Here is a 21,194-nt window from a genome sequence, read left to right on the forward strand (position 1 = left end):
AACTTTCCCCCTTTCTAAAAATTTAAACTCTTGCTAAATGTGCTAAATATGAGTAAATAATGCTTAATTATAACAAAATATAGGATCATGGATTTCTGTTGTTTGCTCTCCCTGAGTTTTTCCTTTTTGGTGAGCATAGTGTATGTTTTACTATTAAGGTTCATCACACAAAAAATAAAATAGAAAAAAATATATTTGTCTTCCAAATGAAATGTAAAGAGGCCATGTGATTCAAACACAAACATATTAAACAACCAAATCCATTTACCAAATTTGCAAAATTCTATATTCTTGCTGACCTTAGTGTAGTGCTTGCCTCATATACTAAGAATTTAGGGCAATGACACTACTAAATGCTTCATAGCAAACACCCCAATATATTATTTATACATGTTGATTTTTCCCCTCAGTAGTATTTCTCTAGGTAAATAAAAAGATGAAAGGGTAGCAAATCTAATCAATTAGGTATAGAATTCAAAACCAGTATCTCTTGTGCCTTCAGTGCATTCAAGCATGTTATTTGTTTTCAATATTGAAACTAAAATGTGCAGAATATGCTCTAATTAAAGGCTCCTGAAGACAAGGTCCCTTAGTCATTGTACAGACTTTGTTTCCTAATTTGATTGCTCTTAAGCTTTCCTTCAAAATGTTTCATTCCTCTCAGGATTATACATGCACACACATGCACACACACACACACACAATTGTGATCTCATCCTTCCTCATCTTAATTTTTCTCAGTTATTTGCAGGTCTTGAAATGTAAAAAAGAAACATGATATTATCCATTAGTTACTGAGCATCTACATTTTTACAGACACTGTATGAGTGGTTTTACTATGCATACGTTCTATTGAATATGTGAAACAAATGCATAATTCTATTTCTATTACTCCCTTTTATCAAACTCAAAAATTGAGACCCAAAGAGGTTTTAAATAACTAACTCAAAGTCACACAGCTAAAAAAATCAGAGCACATTGGTATTTCAACATTTTCCTTTTAAAAATGTTTCAATGTCTATATTAAAATTTCTACAATGAGTTTAACAAGAATTTCAAGTCTTCTGCTACTTTTAGAATGATTTTAGTATGAATATGATGCAGTGAGCATCATAAAATTTGTCATAAAGCACTATAATGGGAATCTAATCCATTTCTTAAATGCACTAGGTATCTCTGGATGCTTAAGGAGATCAGTAAACTGCACAGTGTTTTCTGAAGAGGGAATATGTACATAAACAAGTGGAATTGACATAATAGAAAATAAGAAAAATGGTAACATTTTTGGTATTTTTATAATTAAATTATTGCAGAATTGTTCATGAAATTAACTTTTATATAATTTGATCTTTAAACAAAACCTACTAAGATAAGTTGATAAATTGGAGAAAAAATAAAAATGAGTCACAAAATAGTATAATTTAATCTAAAAAACTTGTGCTGACATTTATTGCCCTACATCTCAGGAAATATTCAGTCTTTCAGAGGCACCATCATATAATCCTGGAATGCTTTACTTGCATAGACTTAGGTTTAATTTCCATAATTTTATAGCCATGGTAATTAAGAGATAGAGAAGTAAATTATTTCCCAATAAAATTAAGCTAATTAGAGTTATGTCTTTACAAAAACCTAACCCCACTCTGTCTGCAACATTCTTCTATTCTTGTTTGGTGGGAAATGATTTTTATTGGTTTTATAATTTGGTAATGATTTGTGTGGCAGTTTGACTCATGCAGGATTCCTCACAGCCACAGATTATAGGCAACACCATGAACTCTAAAGATATATTAAAGCCTTACTGAATAAGCAGTTATTTTACTGTCTTCTTTATGATTAATAGAATGAATTTGGAAAAACCCAAATTCAGTGTTGGCGGTGCAGTATGTGACCACTGAATAGAATTAACCTCACAGCATGCAAACAAATTCAATCCATACACTGCACTTTGAAAAAAGTCCTCTAGATTGTAGTACTATAAAGATTTAAAACAAAATTAAAATTGTAATTTGATAGTTTTTATTAAATATTAATAAGTACGTAAAAAATAAAATTTCTAGGGCTTGTCAGGGAAAAATATTTCTCAGTGGCCAGCTTAACTTTAGAATATTACTAGTCCTGTATAGGACTTTTGTAAATTATTTCCTGACTCTATACTTCTCCCTCCTCCTCAGCAAGTACATATACTTTGAAATTTTGGTCTATTATTTATTTGTTGTTTTTTATTATTTTATCTCACATACTTTTACTTCAATCGTTTGTTGTTTATTTTATGACCTGTTGAATTTTAGCCAAGTGGAATTAACCAATGTATATTCCTGTGTAAAATAGTTTAACTCAACCCTTAAGTGATAAGAGATACATACATCAAAACATACATAAAAATACATACCTATATACATCAAAAGGGCAAGTTATGTTAGGTGAAAAAGAAGGCCTTACTGGGAAAAATAGCATGCATATTATTGGGAGAGAATTCTTCATGTGTGTCTTAGGTTTTTGCATGTCTTGTGAAGAGAGAACTGACTGCCCTTTCTTTTGGAATATAATTTCAAAGACGTTTGTTTAGTGTACAATCTTAGAAGACAGAGATAGAATCTCTCTGGAGCAAAGGGAAGGTTTGGAAGATAGAGATGGTGTCACTTTCCAAAGAAAAGTGCAGCCCTGTTTACCGTTCAATTTAATCAAGGTAATATTTACATCTGGTAAAAAGTGTAGGGCTTCCCTGGTGGCGCAGTGGTTAGGAGTCCGCCTGCTGATGCAGGGGACGAGGGTTCGTGCCCCGGTCCGGGAGAATCCCACATGCCGTGGAGTGGCTGGGCCCGTGAGCCATGGCCGCTGGGCCTGCGCGTCCAGAGCCTGTGCTCCAGGGTGGGAGAGTCCACAGCAGTGAGAGGCCTGCGTACCACAAAGAAAAAAAAAAAAAGTGTAGGTACATTTGCTGCCCACTGTAGAACATTCAGGTTTTGTAAGCTCAGGGTTTCTCTTCATAACACAATTACTATGCGTAATGTGTCATCTGGATCTATTTGCATTCCTCTATGAGAATCGTGGTTTATAAATTGGTTAAAATGCCATTACTCTGGTTCCTATTACTGTTTTGAGTAATAAATTTGTTTGTGTCTGCTCCAAGGACACATATCTTCTACCAACTTTCATGCAATCTAAGGAAATTTTATTTAAGAAAAAAATTACTTAAGCTCAAAGGACAGTGAGACTTAACAAAAGTTAACTTGGTCTACCTCATTCCTCTCCCCTGCTCTGTGGTGGTCTTAAAAAACATCAGACTTACAATTTATGGGAATGATGAAGACCAGCAATCTTGCAGGTATTGGAAGAGATAGGTCAAATTTGGAGCACGTTATAAATCCCTGCTCCCAGGCATTGTTACCATTTGTTCTATCTATGGCCCTATAGGAAAGCGCTATTCTAATGGTATTGTCAATTTCTGACTCGACTTGGAACACCCTTCATAGAAAAGCCCCTTTTCCCAGGGTATTTTTCAAAAAGAATCAGCTACAACTGATTAACACCAAAGCTGCCAAAGACTGTGATACTAGTTGAAGCAAACAAAAGCCTAGACAAAGTTTAAAAGTAAGGTTTGGGAACTAGATGTCCATAGGGTACTTTGAAACGTTCTGACATATTCCTGGGGATTTAGAATGATGTGTGCATATGCAGCACTGTGTTCATGCCCAGGCAAGATATGAGACATCTCCAGTTACTTACCTCTGGCTGACTTCAGGCCCTATGCAACCAAGAAGCAATGGTTAATGCAGACTTGTAAACTGCCTGAGCATTGAAAGTATATCCCAACACACACACACACACACATGGCCACTTGGCTAAGGTAGAAGATAAATATTTGCTAACCTATAAACTAATCAAGCAGGTGCTTCAGTGGCTGCATGTGACAAGGAACACAAATTTTACAGAGTCCAGGGAAGTCACTCAACAAACAAACAGCAATAAAAACAACAACAAAGATCAAAAACAAACTCTGGAGACAGGAGAAGAATCTCATTTCCATAGTTTCCACATGACATTTTTATATTGTTCAGTTTCAAACAAAAATGTTAAGACATACAAAGGAATAGGAAAATATGGCTTATAAATTAGAAAAGAAAAATCGGTCAATAGAAATTGTCCTGGAGGGCACCCAGAAGTTGGAAAATTATATGTTGAGTACTTTAGATTCAAAAAACTAAATAATTTGAAAGTAAAATGATGAAATATATGCAAATATAACCTAGAGGGAGAGTGTCTATGCTAACCTCAAAAAAAGAATAGTCATTAAGATAATAATTACTACTAGAGACAATGAGGGACAGTGCATAATGATAAAAAATTAGACATAACAATTATAAGTATATATGCACCTAACAAGAGAACATCAAATTATGTGAAACTAAAGCTGATAATAGTAAACAGAAATAATTTAACAATAAGTTCATGATTTCAATATTTTATTCTCAATAATTGATAGAACTAGAATTAGTTACTAAAAATTAGAAATTAACAGTAATTTTTTATTAGAAAATAACAATATTTAGAAAACTTGTGTAGAGCAATCAACCAACTTGATCTAAGAGACATCTACAGAACACTAAAAGCCAAAACAGCAGAGTATACATTCTTTTGAAGTGCTCATGGAACATTCTCCAAGATAGTCCGTATGGTATGCCATAGACCAGTTTTAACAAATTTAAAAGAATAAAAGTCAAACAAAATATGAATTTTGTACAAAATAATGCTAAAATATAAATTAAAAATTGAAAGGAATTTGGTAAATCAACATATATTAAAGTTGACATAAAATCTTAGATAAATATATTATTTTCTTTTTGTCCTTCGGTCCCTACTAATCATTACAAAAGATGTATATGTATCCATATTTAAAAAGTGTTTTTGGTAACTGGTCTGTTAAATCTTATGTGTTTATATTAAAACTATCAACAATGAGGACTAAATAAAAGAAACTACAAAGAAGTTGTAGTACAAAGGTGCTAAAATTGGGGGCAAAACAAATAAAATTCAGTTTTTATTTTTGTTTTTTGTTTTCCAGTTGAAATCAAGGTGAAAACTCTATGCCATTTTGTTAGCTTCATGTTCTGGCTATAATTTGGGCAACAGAGATACATGAGACTTGCCTAGTGAAGAGCTGGCAGTCCATTAGTAAATCCTTCAGGGAATCTTAAAACCAGGGAGAGAGATCCTTACAAATTAACAATGAAATGAGATAAGAACCATTCCTATTGGAAGAAAATACTTTGAGAAGTGCACCACAAATACAAGATATGTTAACCTTGGACTCAAGTTTAAGTGGCTTGATACAAATTAGTTCAGTCTTTTTTTCTGGGTCTCACTGCAGATTTAACCTGGTGAGTTGATACAATGCAATTACTTAAAACATCGTTATTCTAAGTTCTGTGTGAAGTCATGCTATTCTGTCCCTATTTAAGAAAGATAATATATATATCATAATATGGTATTCCATAGAAACAATGAAATAAAAAGGAGGATATCTTTTCCAATAAAGTGGCATTGCTTGGCTGAATATGAAAATTGCCTCTTCTCAGAATATCTGTGTAATTTAATCACTCATTTGGCAAATACAACAACTTTTTATAAAGCACTGTATTTAAAAACACACATGAGAGTAAATCCCTTATAAGAGATACACACATTGGTTTAACTTCATACATAAGACATGAGGAAATTCTGAATAAGTAAACGCTCTCAGAGGTGCAATATTCATGACGTAAGGCAATGAAACAAATGGGAATGACTGTTTATTAGTTTCTGAAAATCTTCGCACATGTATAAGACTCTGTTTCTCTGTCTTGACTCATTTTTATTTCTTCATTGTTATGTTTTTAACCTTTTTAAAAAAATGTTTTTCCTCTCTGTCCTTACTCATAAACACACGGGTGTACACACACACACACCCCAATACTCACATACAAGGATTCCATTAATTTTTAATACAGAAAAGAAAAATCCAACCAACCTATGTCTTAAGTAAATTTCAACTTATTTTCTCACTTAACAGGAAAAACAGATATAATCATTTTAGGACTGAACTAATTTCTTCATAATGACATCAATGATTCAGTTGCCTTATAAATTTCTTCTCTGTCATTTTTAGTTTATGGGCTTCACCCTCATATTTTATCACCTCGAAGTCCCAAGAAATCTTTTTCACTTCCATTATATATCTGTATTTCCAGCAGGGAAAAAGAATAGGAAGATGGATAAAATAATATTAATCACCCAAATTTGTTCTTTTTCAAGGATATTTACTGGGAGCCTTATCCAATATCTACTAACATCTCTTTGGTCAGAATTATTGTGTCAGATACTTATTTTTAGTTATGAATAATGATGAGAAATGTAGTTAGTTTAAAGCTGAGCACATTGCCCCCAAACTAAATGTAAGTTCTGTTAGTTAGCAAGAAAAGGAGAGTGAATATTGAATTGGAATTTGTCAGTGTGTGTGTGCACATGCACACAGGTTTGAGTGGAATATACTCTATTAAACTCTTCCTGTTTTGTTTTTTCCTTCTTGCTCTCTGCCACTTATATAGTATAAGTAACAATTTTTAATACTCTCTATTCTTCACTGTGTATCCCTTTACCTAATACATTGCCTAGGAAATGGGGACACTTAAGAAATATATGTTAATGTGTGCTTATATATCTGTGTGTGTATGTGTATATACATGAATAAACACAGCAGATTAGGTTTGAAACTGGTAAGCATATGATGCCAGCAGCCTGGTGACCTCCAGAATTCATTGATGGTGACTGCCAACTAGAAACTGTTAAATAAGACTGCAGAAGTTCTATTGAGAACACAGAAGGAAAAAAGGAAAATCCTTGTATTTTATTTAGCAAATCTATATAACCTTATTTTGTACTCCTTATCAGAAAAGCAATATATGTGAAAGATGATTCTCACTGTCTGACTTTTTTTTGTTGTTGTTAAATTCAGTAAAAAAAAAAAAAAAGAATGTTAAGAATGAGCCATCTCATATGAAACCCATATTAAGAGGTAGCAGCTTCCCAGGATAATGAATGTAGTGCATCAGAGTACAAGAAAAATGAGTATAAATGAAGAATTCATTTCAGGGAATTAGATGTTGATATATGTTTTGTGCCTTATGGGCTTGTTTCACTGAATGAATTTGACAAATAAACTTTCTTATAAGCTGATTGGAAAAAATTGAGAAAGCTTTTAAAAAATCTGTTTATAAGTAATTCACATGATTATAAAGGCAAAGAGAAATAATAACTATGAAGTTTGTGTGTGTATCTTTGTGTGTGTGTGTGTATATGTGGTAACTCTGATAATAGAAGCAATTTATTTAATTCAACAAACCAATAAGCAGCTATTAGTATCTTGATTTTATAGATAAAAAAACCTGATGGGCTTCCCTGGTAGTGCAGTGGTTGAGAGTCCGCCTGCCAATGCAGGGGACACAGGTTCGTGCCCCAGTCTGGGAAGATCCCACATGCCATGGAGCGGCTGGGCCCGTGAGCCATTGCCGCTGAGCCTGCACGTCTGGAGCCTGTGCTCCGTGACAGGAGAGGCCACAACGGTGAGAGGCCCGCATACCGCAAAAAAAAAAAAAACAAAAAAACAAACAAAAAAAACCTGATGATCAGAGTTTAGTAATGTCCTCAAGTATAAGAGCTGGTTAATGGAACGTCTAGGATGTCCCTCTCTTCAGAGTCCTTTTGTGATATATGGCCCATTCAACCCACAATTTTCTTAAAAATAGATGTTCTGAGGAATTTGTTGTAGAATATAATTGCTTTTATATAATTCCCTGATTTGGCTACCCATTGGGCAGGCATATTCTTTAATAAGATTGTCTACTCATTAAAATGTGACTTTTAAAAAGTTTTCCAAATTACTCACATACAAGTTTTATCTTAGAATTTTAAGATTTGTTGTTTATCTGTATATCTCTATTTAACTCAGCCATGACCTCAGTGATTTAACAGCCTTCTTCTTTTGTGCTGTCACTTGGTCTTAGACCCTTCGTACTGAAGAGTCATATTATTTTCTGTCTCTTCTTATACAGCAGCTCTTTTCATCCTATCTATCTATCTATAATCTATCTATCTATATCTATATCATCTATATCTATATCTATGTAGGTTTACGTGTGTATGTGTGTTTCTCATTGATCTTTCCCTGCATATTATTTTATTTTAACTATCTGAAGGTGCACATTTAGAGTTACATGCAGCATGTCATAATTTTAATATTATTTTATTTAAGAAAATTGAGCACTCGATTTTAATAAGGTACTATACCAGACCTCTTAATATTTTCTCTTTTGTTTCTGTTTGACTCCATCATGCCAATATATTCTTTTAAGCTATAGCAGCATATTAGGAACAAATTATTGGCTCATTTATGTGGTCATATGTTTGGGCAAGACACTTTTTCATTAAAAAGTTATTTTGGGAGGGACAATGTCCTTGGCATTGTGAATTCTATGTATCAAATATTTTAATAAAAATGCCTTCCATGTAAAGAAAAACTCATATTTTCCAATTAACTTTTAGATATGAAATTGAATAAAACAAATATCTACTTAAAGTAATTTATTAATTTTATATGTGTAAATACATGTCATCTTTATAAAATGTATTAATTCTTATATATTGTTTACATATATGATAAAATTAAATTTTACATCTACTTTAAGTATCTTTTTATCTGCAATAAATATAAAAAATATGTTCAGATGCTGTGCTAGCATCTTTGATAACAATTTTTGATTTATTAACACACTATTCCAGAGGATATCGTTTTTACTTCAAGTCATTTAATATGGATTATTTTTCCTTGTGTGAATTTCATTTTTAGTTCATGTAGTACGATACCTGAAGAATCCATTCACACATCATTGGACTGCTGTTTTTATGTTTGTATTTTGTCTTTTTATGATTACCATATTTTAGTTACTTCTAGTGACTTCAAATGTTTATTTGCAATTACATCAAATGATTGCAATTGTGAAGTTGCATCTTTGAAATTAAATGGCACATCTGTGTTGTTTGTTTGTTTATCCCCATGATTTTATTTAACAATTTTTAAAACAAATTTCTTTAAGTATGCAAATTGATATTGATCGAAAATTTTTCTGGTTATTCTATATTCCCTGAACCATATTTAGGGCTCAAAATACAGCATTATATTTTATCCATTTTAAGACGTTTATTTTCATGTTTTAACAACTTTGAAATCAGGATGTCTCTTATAGTTAGTGATATATCATAGTTTAATTGCAATCATTTTTTCCCTTTTTAGTAATATATAAAATAATGTGCCTCTTCCAATGAATAGCATTTTAAATTTGATGAACTAGAGCAACTGAGTACTTTGTACCAACCGATATATTTAATGAATCCCTCTTTTCTGGGGAATAATTATGTACATCCAAGTTTGTACATTTGGGAACAGATGGAACATGGTTTCTAACCTTAAAGCTCTCATGGAGGAGGATAATTACACTGCAGTTAGTAATGTCTATAATAGAAGTATAAAGAAAGCTCTGCTGGAGTCCATGAAGGGCTGAACAGAGTGTCTCACTGTAGAGAGTCAGAAAAGGCTTTAAAGAGTAGATTACTTTGAGGTGAAATTTGTAAAATTAGACTTTTATTAGGTGGAAAATATGAAGAGGAAAATTTGAACAGAGGAGGAAACCTGTGAATAAATATGAAGACCAATGAAAGAATGACATGATCTAGATGCCCAATTATTCTGACTGGATTATAGGGTGTGGGACAAAATTGTGAAAATAATCTGAAAAATTATACAGGAGCACTTAAATAAAATTCTGTGACCTTAATAAAGAAAATGGACTTTTTCTTATAGGTAAAAGAGCACCATGGAATGGCTATTATTATCCACTATATGATTTAGAATGATCAGTATGAGGGCAATGTGCAGATCAAGACAAAAATACTGGAAGTAGGAAGATATAACAGGTTAATGAAGAGAGGACCTTAAAAGAGAAACAGGGGCTTCCCTGGTGGTGCAGTGGTTGGGAGTCCGCCTACTGATGCAGGGGACACGGGTTCGTGCCCCGGTCCGGGAAGATCCCACATGCCGCGGAGCGGCTAGGCCCGTGGGCCATGGCCGCTGAGCCTGCGCGTCCGGAGCCTGTGCTCCACAATGGGAGAGGCCACACAGTGAGAGGCCCGTGTACCGCAAAAAAAAAAAAAAAAAAAGAGAGAGAGAGAAACAGTATAGCACAAGATGAGTGATTGTATCTAGAGATTATCTAGAAGAAATTATCTGGCATATATAATAATGTTACTGAACCAAACGTGGATCCGTTGTTCTGTGGGCAGTAAAGCCAATGTACTGACACCAGGTGGTGATGAAGGAAAGTACAGCATTTATTGCAGGGCACCAAGCAAGAAGAAACAGGCAACTCATGCTCAAAAGACCTGAACTCCAAGTTTCAAGGAAGGGGTTTTAAAGGGAGTGTGAGGGAGGGGGCTGCAGGGTACTTGATCACCTAGTGCACAAATGTCGGATTGGTTGGCATGAGGTGAAGTTTCAAGCATCATTAACCTTCTGGTTTCAACCAGTCTAGGGTCTATGTTCTTGCAGTCCATAGTTTTCATCTGGTGGAGGTCTGCTTCCTGTAAAAACAACTTAGGAGTGTGTGTCAGGCCTTTATCTATATCTTTCAAGGAACTGTGTGTTTGGTGATTCTGCTATGTGACAGATTTATGGTCTAAATTTTACCAGTTTCCCAGCCCAACAGCTAATCTTTGTTTCTACACCTTTACATTTCCTAATCATTAACTCTTGAGTCGGCCTTTAGAGACTCAAGGGAGGCCTGGGAGACTAAAGCAAAAGCCTGTTACTTCAAAGGACAGGGACACAAGGGCTTGTATATAGTTTCAATAGTAGACTACATGAAAAAAGAAAACTTGACCCTGAGCATTTAGGATTTGGGGAACATTAGCTGAGATAATATGTAAAGGAGTAGCTTTAGTGAGCATGTATGTGTTGGCCTAGGTATGGAGATGTCCAGTAGATAGAAATAGTATAAAGTCAGATATCTTAACTTCTAGTAGGCCTCAGAAAAGTAATCATTATAACTATGGAGGATTGTATGTCATAAATAATACCACACAGCCCTTACTTAAAGCTTAAATGTTGCTTAAGTTAATTGTTCCTGGACTGTTTGGGGGAAGCACTAGATAGCACAGGGTTATTTTAAGAGTTTCTTGGATGGTGATGGTTGTAGGATTTGATAAAAGTAAGTAAAATTTTAGTTTCTTCATCACACTTCACCAAGAGGAGCTCTGCTGATATTAAATTTATTTGTCTATGTTCCTTGGTATGATTTCATTGGAAGAGAGACAGAGACAGACAGACAGACAAACAGGACAGAGATTTCCCATGTACCCACTGCCCTCACTACACATGCATAGCCTTTCTTATTACCAGTATCCTCCACCAGAGTTGTACATTTGTTACAATTGGTAACTAACAGATTAACCTCAATTTACACATTATTATCACCCAAAGTCCATAGTTTACATTGGGGTTGACTCTTGGTATTACAGATTATATGGATTTGGACTAATATATAATTACATGTATTCACCAAGTAATTATAGTATCATACATAGTGTTGCTACTGGTCTAAAAACCTTCTGTTCTTTGCCTTTTCATCCCATTCTCCCTTTCCCCCATCCCTTGGGAACTGCTGATCTTTTTACTGTCTACATAGTTTTGCCTTTTCCAGAATGTCATGTAGTTAGAAACATATATCATGTAGATATTTCAGAATGCCTTATTTCATTCTCCATGTCTTTTCATGGCTAGATAGCTCATTTCTTTTGAGCACAATATTATTCCATTGTCTGGGTATAATTCAATGTATTTATCCATTCATCTACTAAAGGACATCTTGACTGCTTCCAAGTTTTGGTGATTATGAATAAAGCTGCTACAAATATCCCTGTGCACGTTTATATGTGGATATAAGTTTTCACTTCATTTGGGTAAATATCAACGAGCACAATTTCTGGATCGTATGATAAGAGTATGTTTAGTTTTACAAGAAACTGCCAAACTGTCCTCCAAAGTAACTGTACCATTTCACATTCCCACCAGAAATAATGAGAGTTTTGGTTATTCCATACTCCCTACAGTATTTGGTGTTGTCAGTATTCTGAATTTTGCCAAAGGTGTGTAGTGTTAATAGGTGTGTAATGGTATCTCATTGTTTTAATTTACATTTCCATGATGACAAATAATATGAAGTACATTTTTCTAAGTTTATTTGCCATTTGTATAACTTTATTTTGAAGTGTCTGTTAAGGTCATTGGCCCACTTTTTAATTGCTTTTTTATTGTTGAGTTTTAAGAGTTATTTTTATATTTTGGATAACAGTAGTTTATCAGATACATCTTTTGAAAATATTTTCTCCCAGTTTGTGGTTTATCTTTCATTCTATGGTCCTTCACAGAGAAGAAAATTTAATTTTAATAAAGTCCAATTTAATTATTTCTTCCACTGATTGTGTGTTTGGTGTTGTATCTCAAAAATCATCATCAAACCCAAGGTCACCTACACTTTCTCTTATGTTATCCTCTCGGAGTTTTATAGTTTAACGTTTTACATTCATGTTTGTAATCCATTCTTAGTTGATTTTTGTGAAGGGTGTAAGGTCTTTGTCTAGGTTCAATTCTTTTTGCACGTTGACGTCCAGTTGAAAAGACTATCTTTGCTCCATTGTATTGCTTTTGCTCCATTGTCAAAGATAAGTTGACTATATTTATATGTTCTATTTCTGCTCTCTCTATTATGTTACATTGATCTAGCCATCTATGATTTTGTAAATACTAAGCTGCCTTGATTATTGTAGCTTTATAATAAGTCAATATCTGGAAGTATCAGTCCTCCAACTTTGTTTTTCCCCATCCATTTTCTATTCTGGGTCTTTTAGCTGTGCATATAAATTTTAGAATAAAATTGTCAATATTCACAAAGTAACTTGCTGGAGTTTTGATTGGGATTGCAATGAATCTATACATCAAGCTAGGAAGAACTGCCATCTTGACAATATTGAGACTTCTTATTCACAAGCATTAAAGATCTCTCCATTTGCTTAGTTCTTTGATTTCTTTCATCAGAGTTCTGTAGTTTTTCTCATATAGTTCTTAAACATATTTTGTTAGATTTATATTGCTAATGTAAATGGTATTGTGTTTTAAATTTTAAATTACACTTGTTTATTGCTGATATATAGGAAAGTGATTGACTTTTATATATTAATGTTGTATCCTATAACTGTCCTATAATTGCTCATTAGTTCCTGAGGTTTATTTTTTCTGTTCTTCAGATTTTCAACTTTTCAATCATGTCATCTGGAAACAAAAACAGTTTTATTTCTTCCTTCTCAGTACCATTTATTTTATTTTCTTGTCTTACTGCATTACCTAGGACTTCCAGTACAGGGTTGAAAAGCAGTGGTGAGAGTGGACATTCTTGTCTTGTTTTTAATCTCTATGAGAAAGCTTCAAGTTTCTCATCATTAGTATGCTATTAGCCGAACGTTTCTTTAATAGATATTCTTTTTTTTAATGATATATTTTATTTAACCCAATATATCCAAAATATCATTTCAACATGTAAGCAATATTAAAAGTTGACAGTGTGATATTTCACATGTTTTTTTTTTCATACAAAATCTTCAAAGTCTGGTGTGTATTTTGCAGTAAGAGCTCATCCCAAATAGGACCAAGTGCTCAATAGTCACATGTCTCAAGTGGCTACCTCACAGATCTAGAGTGTGTAGAGAGCATAGAACTGAGTTGGTAGAAGACTGAAACCAAGGGAGGGTCTACACTGCAAACAATAGGCTACAGTCCAAGATAGAAGTCTTCTTGGCATGCACTTCTCGGTGCTTTCGGGATTCATGCTGCTGTAACACCCAGTAACTAAACTTGCTATTTCAGGGCACTCTTCCTTACCTCCCTCAGGAGTGTCTGCGGAAGCCCAGCGAGTGCTGCTCCAAGCTCCTCTTCCAGCATGGAAGGCAGCACCTGGCCCAACATGGTGGACAGCTCCTGTTTCAGTACCGTGGGCACTCTCAGCCCACCAGAGATTCTATTTCTAGGAAGGCAGAGGCCAGGAAGTCCATGAGCCTCCTTCACTCATGTCTCTTTTCTTTTCATTTGTTTCAGTTCTGGGGATCATTCGTCTCTGATTGGCTGATTTGCTGTCCTTAAAGCCAAGGTAGAGTTCCTCAACTGTAAAATTGATTATTAGCTTCTCCAATGTTGTTACTCTCAGGTTCTTCACCTCCTGAAATCCTATGCATTCTTTTTTTTTTTAGGCCCGCCCAATATTATTGTCTTTTATTTATTATTATTATTATTATTATTTTTACACCTTTATTGGAGTATAATTGCTTTACAATGATGTGTTAGTTTCTGCTTTATAACAAAGTGAATCACTTATACATATACATATGTTCCCATATCTCTTCCCTCTTGCGTCTCCCTCCCTCCCACCCTCCCTATCCCACCCCTCTAGGTGGTATATTCTTTATGAAATTGAGGAAGTTCCCTTCTACTCCTAGTTTACTTAGAGCTTTTATCATATATTAGTGTTGGAAATTTGTCAAATATTGAATACTTTTTCTGCATCTCTTGATATAATCATGCAAGGTTTTTTTTTTTTTTTGCCTTTTGATGTGATGGATTATATTAACTGCCTTTTGGAATGTGAACTAACTTTGCATACCTGGAATAAATCCCACTTGGTCATGGTGTATAATTCATTTTATACATTGTTGGATTCAATTTGAGAACATTTTGTTGACAATTTTTGCACCTATGTTCCTGAGAGGTATTAGTTTGTAGCTTTCTTTACTTGTAATATCTTTGTCTCATCTTGGTATTAAGGTAGTGCTGGCCTTCAGCTTCTGTCTTTTGAAAGAGATTATAGAGAAGTGGTGTAATTTATTTCTTTAATAATTGGTGGAATTCACTTTTTATCTGAGCCTAGTGCTTTCTGTTTTGGAAGGTTATTAATTATTGATTCATTTTTATATTTGATAAAGTCTTATTCAGATTGTTTATTTCTTCTTGTATAAGTTTTGGCAGGTGTGTCTTTCAAGAAATTGTTTAATTTCATCTATATTATCAAATTTTAGGGCATAGAGTTTTTTATAGTATTCCTTAATTATCCTTTTTCTGCCCTTGGGATCTGTTGTGATGTCCCCTATTTCATTTTTGATATCAGTAATACATGCCCTCTCATTTGTCTTACTTATTCTGGTTAGAAGCTTATTGATTTTATTGTTTAGAACAATTTTAAATAGAATGGTAAAGAAAATCTCACCAGGAAGTTGGTGTTTAAAAACAAACAACAAACAAAAAGTTTTTAGGAAGAAAAGTGTGAATCATGTGTATATTTGGGGAAAATGTGTTTCAGGCAGAGAAAACAGCAAGAGGAAATCCTTGAGTTTTAAGCTTGTCTGATGTGCTCCAGGAATAGGAATGGTGCCAAAATAAATAGAATTAAATGAGCAAGACTGGGGAGACAGTATAAAAAGAGATCAGAGATGTTATGAGAAATTGCTTAGATTTTATATGTTATTTTATAAAAACTAAATATTGGGATATTTATTTCAAGTAACATGGAATTTTATTTAGCCTTTACATTAAAAAAATCACTTTAGCTTTTGAAGAAGATGGGGTAGACAATACTAGAAGCATTTATCAGATAGAAAACATTTTGTGATTATCCAAGTGAGAGATAATGGTGGCTTGGACCAAAGTCTTAGCAATGGAGGCTCTGAAAAAATGCTGTGTCATAACCACTAGGATTTGATCATTTGTTTGTTTGTTTGTTTTTTATTAGTTTCTGCTTTATAACAAAGTGAATCAGTCATACATATACATCTGTTCCCACATCCCTTCCCTCTTGTGTCTCCCTCCCTCCCACCCTCCCTATCCCACCCCTCCAGGCAGTCACAAAACACTGGGCTGATCTCCCTGTGCTATGCGGCTGCTTCCCACTATCTATCTACCTTACATTTGGTATTGTATATATGTCCATGCCTCTCTTTCACTTTGTCACAGCTTACCCTTCCCCCTCCCCATATCCTCAAGTCCATTCTCAAGAAGGTCTGTGTCTTTATTCCTGTTTTACCCCTAGGTTCTTCATGACATTTTTTTTTTAATTCCATATATATGTGTTAGCATACGGTATCTGTCTTTCTCTTTCTGACTTACTTCACTCTGTATGACAGACTCTAGGTCTATCCACCTCATTACAAATAGCTCAGTTTCGTTTCTTTGTATGGCTGAGTAATATTCCATTGTATATATGTGCCACATCTTCTTTATCCATTCATTTGATGATGGACACTTAGGTTGTTTCCATCTCTGGGCTATTGTGAATAGAGCTGCACTGAACATTTTGGTACATGTCTCTTTTTGAATTATGGTTTTCTCAGGGTATATGCCTAGTAGTGGGATTGCTGGGTCATATGGTAGTTCTATTTGTAGTTTTTTAAGGAACCTCCATACCGTTCTCCATAGTGGCTGTACCAATTCACATTCCCACCAGCAGTGCAAGAGTGTTCCCTTTTCTCCACACCCTCTCCAGCATTTATTGTTTCTAGATTTCTTGATGATGGCCATTCTGACTGGTGTGAGATGATATCTCATTGTAGTTTTGATTTGCATTTCTCTAATGATTAATGATGTTGAGCATTCTTTCATGTGTTTGTTGGCAGTCTGTATATCTTCTTTGGAGAAATGCCTATTTAACTCGTCTGCCCATTTTTGGATTGGGTTGTTTGTTTTTTTGCTGTTGAGCTGCATGAGCTGCTTATAAATTTTGGAGATTAATCCTTTGTCAGTTGCTTCATTTGCAAATATTTTCTCCCATTCTGAGGGTTGTCTTTTGGTCTTCTTTATGGTTTCCTTTGCTGTGCAAAAGCTTTGAAGTTTCATTAGGTCCCATGTGTTTATTTTTGTCTTTATTTCCATTTCTCTAGGAGGTGGGTCAAAAAGGATCTTGCTGTGATTTATGTCATAGAGTGTTCTGCCTATGTTTTCCTCTAAGAGTTTGATAGTTTCTGGCCTTACATTTAGATCTTTAATCCATTTTGAGCTTATTTTTGTGTATGGTGTTAGGGAGTGATCTAATCTCATAGTTTTACATGTCCCTGTCCAGTTTTCCCAGCACCACTTATTGAAGAGGCTGTCCTTTCTCCACTGTACATTCCTGCCTCCTTTATCAAAGATAAGTTGACCATATGTGCGTAGAATTATCTCTGGGCTTTCTATCCTGTTCCATTGATCTATCTTTCTGTTTTTGTGCCAGTACCACACTGTCTTGATTACTGTAGCTTTGTAGTATAGTCTGAAGTCAGGGAGCCTGATTCCTCCAGCTCCATTTTTCGTTCTCAAGATTGCTTTGGCTATTCGGGGTCTTTTGTTTTTCCAAACAAATTTTGACATTTTTTGTCTAATTCTGTGAAAAATGCCAGTGGTAGTTTGATAGGGATTGCACTGAATCTGTAGATTGCTTTGGGTAGTAGAGTCATTTTCACAATATTGATTCTTCCAATCCAGGAGCATGGTATATCTCTCCATCTATTTGTATCATCTTTAATTTCTTTCATAAGTGTCTTATTTTCTGCATACAGGTCTTTTGTCTCCTTAGGTAGGTTTATTCCTAGATATTTTATTCTTTTTGTTGCAATGGTAAACGGGAGTGTTTTCTTGATTTCACTTTCAGATTTTTCATCATTAGTGTACAGGAATGCCAGAGATTTCTGTGCATTAATTTTGTATCCTGCTACTTTACCAAATTCATTGATTAGCTCTAGTAGTTTTCTGGTAGCATCTTTAGGATTCTCTATGTATAGTATCATGTCATCTGCAAACAGTGACAGCTTTACTTCTTCTTTTCCGATTTGGATTCCTTTTATTTCCTTTTCTTCTCTGATGGCTGTGGCTAAAACTTCCAAAACTATGTTGAATAAGAGTGGTGAGAGTGGGCAGCCTTGTCTTGTTCCTGATCTTAGTGGAAATGGTTTCACTTTTTCACCATTGAGGACAATGTTGGCTGTGGGTTTGTCATATATGGCCTTTATTATGTTGAGGAAAGTTCCCTCTATGCCTACTTTCTGCAGGGTTTTTATCATAAATGGGTGTTGAATTTTGTCGAAAGCTTTCTCTGCATCTATTCAGATGATCATATGGTTTTTCTTCTTCAATTTGTTAATATGGTGTATCACGTTGATTGATTTGCGTATATTGAAGAATCCTTGCATTTCTGGAATAAACCCCACTTGATCATGGTGTATGATACTTTTAATGTGCTGTTGGATTCTGTTTGCTAGTTTTTGTTGACGATTTTTGTATCTATGTTCATCAGTGATATTGGCCTGTAGTTTTCTTTCTTTGTGACATCCTTGCCTGGTTTTGGTATCAAGGTGATGGTGGCCTCGTAGAATGAGTTTGGGAGTGCTCCTCCCTCTGCTATATTTTGGAAGAGTTTGAGAAAGATAGGTGTTAGCTCTTCTCTAAATGTTTCAAAGAATTCGCCTGTGAAGCCATCTGGTCCTGGGCTTTTGTTTGTTGGAAGATTTTTAATCACAGTTTCAATTTCAGTGCTTGTGATTGGTCTATTCATATTTTCTCTTTCTTCCTGATTCAGTCTTGGCAGGTTGTGCATTTCTAAGAATTTGTCCATTTCTTCCAGGTTGTCCATTTTATTGGCATAGAGTTTCTTGTAGTAATCTCTCATGATCTTTTGTATTTCTGCAGTGTCAGTTGTTACTTCTCCTTTTTCATTTCTAATTCTGTTGATTTGAGTCTTCTCCCTTTTTTTCTTGATGAGTCTGGCTAATGGTTTATCAATTTTGTTTATCTTCTCAAAGAACCAGCTTTTAGTTTTATTGATCTTTGCTATCATTTCCTTCATTTCTTTTTCATTTATTTCTGATCTGATCTTTATGATTTGTTTCCTTCTGCTAACATTGTGGGTTTTTTGTTCTTCTTTCTCTAATTGCTTTAGGTGCAGAGTCAGGTTGTTTACTCGAGGTGTTTCCTGTTTCTTAAGGTGGGATTGTGTTGCTATAAAATTCCCCCTTAGAACTGCTTTTGCTGCGTCCCATAGGTTTTGGGTCGTCGTGTCTCCATTGTCATTTGTTTCTAGGTATTTTTTTATTTCCTTTTTGATTTCTTCAGTGATCACTTCGTTATTGAGTAGGGTGTTGTTTAGCCTCCATGTGTTTGTATTTTTTACAGATCTTTTCCTGTAATTGATGTCTAGTCTCATAGCATTGTGGTCGGAAAAGATACTTGATACAATTTCAATTTTCTTAAATTTACCAAGGCTTGATTTGTGACCCAAGATATGATCTATCCTGGAGAATGTTCCATGAGCACTTGAGAAAAATGTGTATTCTGTTGTTTTTGGATGGAATGTACTATAAATATCAATTAAGTACATCTTGTTTAATGTATCATTTAAAGCTTGTGTTTCCTTATTTATTTTCATTTTGGATAATCTGTCCATTGGTGAAAGTGGGGTGTTAAAGTTCCCTACTATGACTGTCTTACTGTCGATTTCCCGTTTTATGCCTGTTAGTATTTGCCTTATGTATTGAGGTGCTCCTATGTTATGTTGGGTGCATAAATATTTACAATTGTTTTATCTTCTTCTTGGATCGATCCCTTTATCATTATGTAGTGCCCTTCTTTGTCTCTTCTAATAGTCTTTATTTTAAAGTCTATTTTGTCTGATATAAGAATGCTACTCCAGCTTTCTTTTGATTTCCATTTGCATGGAATATCTTTTTACATCCCCTTACTTTCAATCTGTATGTGTCCCTAGGTCTGAAGTGGGACTCTTGTAGACAGCATATATATGGGTCTTGTTTTTGTATCCATTCAGCCAATCTGTGTCTTTTGGTGGGAGCAGTTAGTCCATTTACATTTAAGGTAATTATTGATATGTATGTTCCTATTCCCATTTTCTTAATTGTTTTGGGTTCGTTATTGTAGGTCTTTTCCTTCTGTTGTGTTTCTTGCCTAGAGAAGTTCCTTTAGCATTTGTTGTAAAGCTGGTTTGGTGGTGCTGAACTCTCTCAGCTTTTGCTTGTCTGTAAAGGTTTTAATTTTCAACTATAATCTCTTCAAATATTTTCTCAGTCCCTTTCTTTTTCTGTTCTTCTTCTGGAACCCCTATAATTCGAATGTTGGTGCGTTTAATGTTGTCCCAGAGGTCTCTGAGACTGTCCTCTGTTCTTTTCATTCTTTTTTCTTTATTTTGCTCTGCAGCAGTTATTTCCACTATTTTATTTTTCAGGTCACTTATCTGTTCTTCTGCCTCAGTTATTCTGCTATTGATCCCATCTAGAGTATTTTTCATTTCATTTATTGTGTTTTTAATTGATGCTTGATTCATCTTTAGTTCTTCTAGGTCTTTGTTAACTGTTTCTTGCATTTTGTCTCTTCTATTTCCAAGATTTTGGATCTTCGAAATAGAATCTTGGATCATCTTTACTATCATTATTCTGAATTCTTTTTCAGGTAGACTGCCTACTACCTCTTCATTTGTTAGGTCTGGTAGGTTTTTATCTTGCTCCTTCTCCTGCTGTGTGTTTTTCTGTCTTCTCATTTTGCTTATGTTACTGTGTTTGGGGTCTCCTTTTTGCAGGCTGCAGGTTCGTAGTTCCCGTTGTTTTTGGTGTCTGTCCCCCGTGGCTAAGGTTGTTTCAGTAGGTTTTGTAGGCTTCCTGGTGGGGGGGACTAGTGCCTGTGTTCTGGTGGTTGAGGCTGGATCTTGTCTTTCTGGCGGGCAGGTCCACGTCTGGTGGTGTGTTTTGGGGTGCCTGTGGGCTTATTTTGTTTTTAGGCAGCCTCTCTGCTAATGGGTGGGGTTGTGTTCCTGTCTTGCTAGTTGCTTGGCATAGGGTGACCAGCACTGTAGCTTGCTGGTCGTTGACTGAAGCTGGGTGCTGGTGTTGAGATGGAGATCTCTGGGAGATTTTCGCTGCTTGATATTATGTGGAGCTGGGAGGTCTCTTGTGGACCCGTGTCCTGAAGTTGGCTCTCCCACTTCAGAGGCACAGCACTGACTCCTGGCTGCAGCACCAAGAACCTTTCATCT

The sequence above is a fragment of the Mesoplodon mirus genome, assembly GCF_964341445.2.
Source record: "Mesoplodon mirus genome assembly, chromosome: 6".
Lineage (NCBI taxonomy): Eukaryota > Metazoa > Chordata > Mammalia > Artiodactyla > Ziphiidae > Mesoplodon > Mesoplodon mirus.